This window comes from Tachysurus fulvidraco, chromosome 8, assembly GCF_022655615.1.
Source record: "Tachysurus fulvidraco isolate hzauxx_2018 chromosome 8, HZAU_PFXX_2.0, whole genome shotgun sequence".
Classification (NCBI taxonomy): Eukaryota; Metazoa; Chordata; class Actinopteri; order Siluriformes; family Bagridae; genus Tachysurus; species Tachysurus fulvidraco.
This window is the reverse complement of record NC_062525.1, coordinates 9,402,712-9,410,793: the sequence shown is the minus strand read 5'-3', so window position 1 is coordinate 9,410,793 and position 8,082 is coordinate 9,402,712. Positions and strand designations below refer to the sequence as shown.

At 39.3% G+C, this 8,082-nt stretch overlaps 1 long non-coding RNA gene across 1 annotated transcript in view; it reads left to right on the top strand.

Moving 5' to 3' along the window:
* Window positions 1-167: 167 nt before the first annotated feature.
* LOC113653511 overlaps window positions 168-8,082 on the top strand; it is a 32,765-nt gene continuing 24,850 nt past the window's right edge. The window contains exon 1 of the long non-coding RNA XR_007143741.1: window positions 168-5,339. This is a non-coding gene — a long non-coding RNA (uncharacterized LOC113653511). The remainder of the gene's footprint in view (window positions 5,340-8,082) is intronic.

The window sequence follows — 8,082 nt, the reverse complement described above, 5'->3', positions numbered from 1 at the left end:
GTGTGTGTGTGTGTGTGTGTGTGTGTGTGTGTGTGTGTGTGTGTGTATATAATATATATATATATATATATATACACACACACATATATATATATATATATATATATATATATATATATATATATATATATATATATATATATATATATATATATACACATATATATATATATATATATATATATATACACATATACACGTGTGTGTGTGTGTGTGTGTATGAATGTGTGTGTGTGTGTGTGTGTGTATATTTGCAGTTTAATTTCCCTCTGGTACAAATAAATTGTAGCCATATGCTGGAAAGCTTAATTTTATGATGGTTAGAAGTAGAAAATTAATTTACTAATTGAATTGAAATGACAAACAATGATATATTTTCTGCTGTGGGTGCTCATGGATATGCACAATTTTTTTTTTTTTTTTTGTATATCTACAATGATTGATGAATAGATTGATTAACTGTTGCGACAGATTTTATTTATTTAGAAGATATAGCTTTAAGAGATGTGTTTTGCAAGAGAGAGGTTTGAGAGGAGCTAGAAGGGGGAGATTGTGATGCAGGGCTGTCTCGCTTTCTCAGTCTTTTAAACTCTTGCACTATTTCTCGCTCCCACATTCTCTCTTCCTCTCTCGCTCTAGCTCTCTGATGTTCTCTATCCACCTGCTAACATCCATGTAATTATAGTCCCCAGTACAATGTTGTGTTTCATTAGGATACAGTGAACATGATCTGTTATCAATAAAGGATTGTTAAAGGTTTGTTAATACTATGACTGCCTTTTTCTTCCCCTTCCCCTTCCTAAAATCCTTTCAAAAATGGACTTCTATGTTGGAACTGTGTGGTTTTGCAAGGTTTGCACGTTTTGACTTTTTGTCCTCTTAATTTACTTTCAGCTACATTTTGGAGTGTCTACAAGCTTTAGATGTCTTAGGCTTGATGGCTTTCCAGTGTGTTATATCCATTTTGAGACACAAGAGGGTACTGTAACTGCACTAAGATTTGTCATAGCTTTAATTACACTCATCAGGAGGAATGTGGCTGAGGAACCCAACCGTTCAGTCCTGTGTTTGAAGTTACTGCATTTTTTTTGTTGATTATTAGCAAAATCCTTTATGGTTTTTAGTGAAAAAATGGAAATCTGAGAAATTCCAGCAGCTCAAATGTTCTAAAAGTGCTGGTTCTTCTGAAATAGGCTTTTGAAAGTTGACCTCAGTGTCACCTATGAACAGTCAGTGTCTCTGGTCTTCTAACAGCGTACAGAAATGAGGACTTTGGATAATGGGCTTTGCTGTGATTTGTCACCCTGGTGAGCCATTACATCCACTCCTGAAGCAAGGTCTGGGCTTTTTACTTATTTCTTCCCGTTACAGCTCCTACAGTGCAAAGCTAAATCCTGCTAACAGTCAAACCAGTCTCTCCTTTAAAACAAACAAACAAAAAACTTCCCTCTCCTGGCAGTACGGTATTGTTTTCCTTGGATCAGGATGGTAAATGTGTGGATTAAAGTAATCCTCACTTCTCAGGCTAGAACAATAGGGGGGAATTGACTAGATTGCACACATCCTCAAGTTTGTGGATTGGGAGGATAAACTATTGAACACTGCATAATGCTTTGTTAAGGAGGAGAGTAAATGACAAGGGGTGGATGTGCTTACTGCTGATGAATAATTGTCACATGGTGACAATTGCTCCATTGCTCATGCATTTCTGTTCAGTTCTCATAGGATTCATCATTGTAAATTACCTGATCAAAAAAATATGGTTTTTATTTTTGAAGATTTGTCTGGCACTTTATTTCTGGTTTATGTATTCTGACCCTAAGCTCTCAGTTGAACAAGCCCTTATTTAGAAAAGCAAACATTTTCTCAATGTGCTGCAGATGTTCAGTGAAACAATCTGTTTACCTCAAACAAATGAGAGAAACTTATTCTCTGTGGATGTTTTTGAAACTGATTTTCATTCAAATTTCAGTGAGTGCTTCATGAACAAGGTGTAACTTTTTTATTTCGGCTTATTTAAGTAGATTTTACAGGTTTCAGAATCTGGCCTTTTGTGAGTGTGGAAGTGGCAGTGCTGGTTTGATTAGCAGGTATACCGAGCAGGGGGTAGGGATTTACTCCCCTTTCCAAAACCTTGGTTACACTGCAGAATTAAATGAGTTGCTGAAAGAATGCACACGGGTGGCACGGCTGTACGTCCTGGGGGCCGGAGCTTAAAGCACAGCCCGAGTGGCAGGATTATGGAGGAAATGAGAGGACAGAGCAGGGGACCTAAAGTCAGGTAATTCATCTCTAATTAAACACAAGAACTGACCTGCATGCATTCCTCTCCACCTTTTCTCTCATTATTTCTCTCCTAACATTATTCCCTGCATTCTCAAATGTCAGTGTTTTCTTTGTGATTACAGCATTACAATTTGTGATACGCTTTTTTTTTTTTTTTTTTTAATAATTATTTTAACTTACTTTGTACAATCTCAAGTGATTGGATGTCTTTGGCCCAAATCCTGTTATTGACCTCTAAATTAACACTTCATTTTAATTATGCAAGTGTATACAAATCACACTTCTCTGTGAAAGACGTCATCTCTGAACATTCCCTCCCTCTTAGCCACCAGCCCACCAGCCGACACTGTCCTGACATGGTGGCTCTTTGTGTTTGTGCACCAGGCCGAAAGGCCTGGCCACAGGAAGGAATTAAGGGAGGAGAGGAGGGGAGAAGTAATTATGTTTAGTCACTGAATTCTGGAGATCCTTGTGTTAATTATGCGATTCACTACAAAACACTGTCAAGTCGAGTGAAAAGAGCAGGAATGTCTGTGTGAACGGCTAAGAACATGACACCTCAGAGCCCCCAGGAGGCCATGGCAGGGCTTTGGGGTTCAGGACATCAGGTTAAGCCCTACATGTATAGCAGGCTTCAATTACAAGCCTGCCTATTAACATGCAGCTTTGTACCTCAGCATGTCTAGCTCTTCTGGTTTGTCAGCAATTTTGTTGTAATTATAAGTTCTTTTGTAATTCTTTGTGGAACAAATAAAGCCATGTGCACACACACAGTGTAATGTATATTAAAAAATACGTGTAAACTATTGAAGTTTAAAGGACATTTATAGAAGGTTTATATTTTTCAGAAAGCCTCCAGCAATTTTACTTCTCAAGTGTTAAATATGGGATCACAATGGTAAAAATTTTCTCATTCACATTTCCGTTGACAGAAGTACATTGCCCTGAGGAGAAATACTTCTGCTATCCTAATATCTCTCTCCAGATTATGGCTCCTCTTTTGTAACCAAGGAAAGCGAGTGGGCTAGGATCAGGTGCAGGATCCAGAGACTGCAGGCAATGCGACAGAGTGGAGTAAAATGCAGGACAGGAGAGGAAGAAGTCATTTACGGCCTGAGCATGTTTCATGCCTCAGAAACCTTGTTGAATTAAGTGGAGTAATCACAGCTTGAGGCCACATCTCCCTGCTTCTCTCTGTCTGTGTGTCTCTCTCTCTGCTGAGTGGAGCAGATTACTACTGCTGGATTAATGTGGTCTAGGACAACACACTAAACGTACCACCACACGTACTTTTTAAAGAATTTCACTGTATTGGTTCATCTCCAATGACCGATCTTTGCAATTAAGTTTTGGTGGGCTATCTTGATTTGTGTTTATAGAAATTGCTACGAATCATCCCTCAATCATTTTTTGACTGCACCCAGCTGAAGAGAGGAGAAACACAAGGTCAGGGGTATAAGAATAGTTTTGATTCAGATCAAGTGAAGCATTTAATTCTGGAGCTCCCCTCAGGCCACTTCAGTGAATACTCTTAATCCACTGTTGTAATGCACATTGCCCAATTGTGTATGTGCATTATCTGGACTCAATGTGTGCTCCTTTGGGCAGGCGTTGTTAAGCACAATGCAGCCTATCTTCTGTTAGCTGTTTGATTTAGACAGCGACAGTCGAGCGTTGAGACAAGGCCATTTATCTTATTTAAGGGGGGTGGGAGGTAGAGAGAGATTGCAGCAGCACTTGGGTGTCATTGGGAGTGTGGTGGATACGAGTCTAAGAGAGAATGGAATAGGATCTGTGAGAGGGGATGACTTTGAGCTGCTGCGGCTACTTGTGGTGGACCTTCAGAGATCGCTGCATGCATCTAGTGCAACATTGTAGATGGTAAATATGGCTGCATATCAAAAGAAAGGAAGCTGACGAATGCTGTGGATTCCCTTCAATAACATGACTGCACAAATACACCAAAGTGGTGTTGAGGTTTTAAACATACACAGTATTAAAAATCCTTGTATATTTACATGAATAAAAACAAATTAATTACACCAGCTTCCAATCAAGTGCCAGGGTTCACGGAGCATTTCTGTACATATGCATGTGTTAACATCATAAGGCTCTTTTGCTGGGTGGCACAAACCCTGCTAGCTGTTTGGAGAAGTAGTGTAACCTTATAGAATAATCTTATGTTGGTCTATGTAGAGCCCTAAAATGATGGCAAGTAATGATGGTCATGTATATGGCTAACAAGATTAGGCACATAAATTACTTTTAATATGTAATCAGTGATCGATAATCATTTGTGATGCTGTCAGATAATTCCCTCCTTAATTTTGCCATGGATATATTACCCATTATGATAATTGTTTTGACAAACTGCTCTTAATGTGCTAATATTGTCTATTAATTTTAGTATCAAAATAATTTTTATTTAACTTTTCAATATGCTTGTACCTTAATCCTGTATCGTTACAGAGCATTTTACCCCGTTGATCTTTATCCTTTCACTTGCTTGTCTGGTTTCTCCCAAGGTTTCTCCTTTATTCCATCTCTGGAAGTTTGTCCTGCCATATGTCTTGTTCATTAGGTATCTAGGTCTTTGTTGACTGTCAATTGTTCAAAATATCATCCAAATAACATCAAATAAATAGAATAGCATGCTTTGAAATTAAAAGTGAAAACAACCGTTGACCTTGATCTTGACTGAATTATCATGCAAAATAGATTTATATTCTGTGTGGCTGTTAAGCATGTTTTCTACAGCTAAAAGAGAAACCACCGAGCCACTGTATACCTTTAGACTTGTAGTGAAGGAAAGCAAGTAAGGAAGTCAGTGGAATGTGGTGTACCAGTGGGTGGCAGCAATCTCCACACTTTTCACGAGGCATCCTGCTGAAGCTGAAAGTTCAACTCTGAAACTATGTAATACTCTAATTCTTCATGAGTTCACAACAGCTCTGCTGCAGCTTTGAAGCCAGAGCAATCCGTTTTTTAGAACAAAAGCAAAAACAGTTACTTCTGAAGCGCTTGAGTCTCAACACAAAAGGCATAGGTGAAAGGTGAGTGTGCTGGCAGCAGTGGATGTGATTAACGTAATTTGTGTGTATATGTGAGTGCAGTAGTTCTGATGCATGTCTGACACTAATGACTGTAATAACGGGTAATGAGTGTAGCACAGAAGATGGCAACTAATGCGTAGGTGAATTGTAGCACTTGTACAAGGCCTAGTCTTAATACACTTTATTTATATCACTGCTTCGTGGATAATAGAAACAGATGAAAGGGTCTGTTCCCTTTTACATTTTTTCCTTCACCTTTTCATAATTCAAAAAACACACCTGATTTAAGTCTTTTGCTATCTACCTCATTGTATAATCATAGGCTTGGCTATGGTGATGTGCTTTTATAGGATTATCCCCGATTTTCTGATCAGATGTAGCTCATAATTTGAGTGGAAGATGTGTCTAGGCCTAGCTGGAGTTTCTGGGCTCAGATACTGGCCATAGATCAAGTATACGATACGGACCAGAGTCAGGATATTAGTTGTTATTTAATTACATAGAATTGTTACTAGAAACTCTGTGGGATAGATTGATCAGGCATATAATGTGCCCTTTTGGATATGTTTAAACTTCTTAGCTGTCTCCAAGAGCTTACCACCAGCCTGTTCATTATAATGCAATCATGACTGAAAGGTGTTCTCAATCAGTATTGTGGATTTAGAGATTATGCTATTATTATTGTTGCGACCCATTATTTTCAATGTAATTTGGTGATGAACTGGTCCATTTTCGTAGGTCACCCTGGCTAGGTTTGCAGCAGGTGTGTCCTCTCTAATGACAAAAAAAGACCATATTGATATAATTGCATCCTTTTTGTGATTAATTTCATATTGTAATGGGACAGGATTAAGCAAAGCTCCTTCAACCCTCATCATTGGCAGGGAGACCTACTGTACTGTTCAGTTAATAAAAGCCAGCCCACTCTGAGATTATTTAGACATCTTCTACCGGAATGATGCGGATTACTAAAGCAGAATCAGATCTCATCCCTGCCATGTACCTGGCTGATGTCTCATTTAGAGACTTGGGATAGTTTTAAAGTAGGGCTCGCCTCTGCTTTTCCTCTGAACAGATTGCTCTTGCCCTGGGGCGCCCTATGAATGTACAAAGCCATCTAGCCACTCGCTAAAAGCCTGGATTAGAGCCTCTGAATATTACATGCGAGTAATGGGGTTTTAATTTGGAGAGCACCAATATTGTTCATTATTCACCAGACTGTTTAACGCTTCTGATTGAGCTTATGCACTTTCTAGGCACTCAAACTATGTAAAAGAAAAAAAAAAACATTGAGATTGCACTGAAATCTCGACTTCTTATGAACAAAATATACCAGGTCCATTCCATTCCCCTTTCTGGATAGAATATAAAAGCTTGGCGAATTGTGACATAGTGGAGGCGTTAGTTGAAATGGCCCTTGACAGAACCTTATGTCAATTCTTGTTGGTGATTGTGCCTCATCTGGTTTTGTGCGCCGGCTTTTCTGCTGCCATTCGCCATTCATAGCGGTCTCTATGGCAGCTCTATTTGGAGAAATGCCCCCAGTAACTGACCCCGCCATTCAGCCTAAAGCTCTTTGCTATGCCCAGTGTTTCCCCATCACCCTGTATCTTCCCTGGCCTTTACTGTCTCAGCTGGTCCATTTTCCTGAGTGGAATTGAACTCGATTCCTGGCGGTCAGATTATACAGAAATGACGGCTAACCCCAGTTCTTTCATGCTCCAATCAAAAAGCCACCTTTACATTCACATTCTATAACCTCCTGATGACCCAGCACTGACAGTCCACACGTGTACATTGTATAGCTAATATTTATTTCAAACACTGATTAATCGTTGTCCTGGATTTGAGAAAAGACTTTCAACTTTATCATTTGTAGTTGGTTCAATCTGCAGTGTTTGAAATGCATTGTAATGTGTACACTGATGTGTTCAGTTTTAAATATGTGACCATCATTGTTGATGCTGTGTGCAAGACATTTTCTAAATGCATCATTTAGAAATCATTCCTGGTTGCTGTAATGTGGACAAAAAAGTAATGAAGGGCCATCCAATTAGAAATTGAAGCTGTCATGCAAAAAAAAAAAAAGTTCCCTGCATTGTTAAAATGATGTGGCAGTTGAAGCTCATCAAAAAGACTAAGCTTGAAGACATTACTCGGTTATTACTCTTAAGTGCCTCTTATGTTTTAAGAGCTGTGCTGTCCATCAATCTGCTATTATGTCTCCTGCTTAGCTGCTCATCTTATGGGTTTTACAGCAATTTCATAGGCGAGCACTTTAATACACGGCGAGGTTTCAATCCACTGACTTCTCCTGCAGTATCAATTGAAGTATATACAAACATGCACAGGTGCATTGAAGCAAGAGAACGTGGTTTTCAGGAGGAGATGGAAGACCGGTGAGGTCGCTTGCCTCACTACCGCTCTCTTTCTCTCGCTGTCTCAGTCTGTCTGATAGTGGAGAGTGGAGGATGAGCAGGTCTCGGCGGAGGGAATAAATACGTAAATGCAGGTTGTTCTCTAATCCACAGAGGTGCGAAAGCAGTGAGCCGTTAAATAAGCAGAGTGCTGAGCTGCTTTCCTCGCTCTCTGAATATTGACCAGAGACTTAAGATGATTAATGTACCACTTTAGAGCCAGAGGGGGATGGGAGAGGAATATGTTTGAGGAGGTTAATTGTTTTGTTTTGCTGATAACAGTCGCATGAAGTCAGAGATTATATACTAGATAGGCCCATTCACAT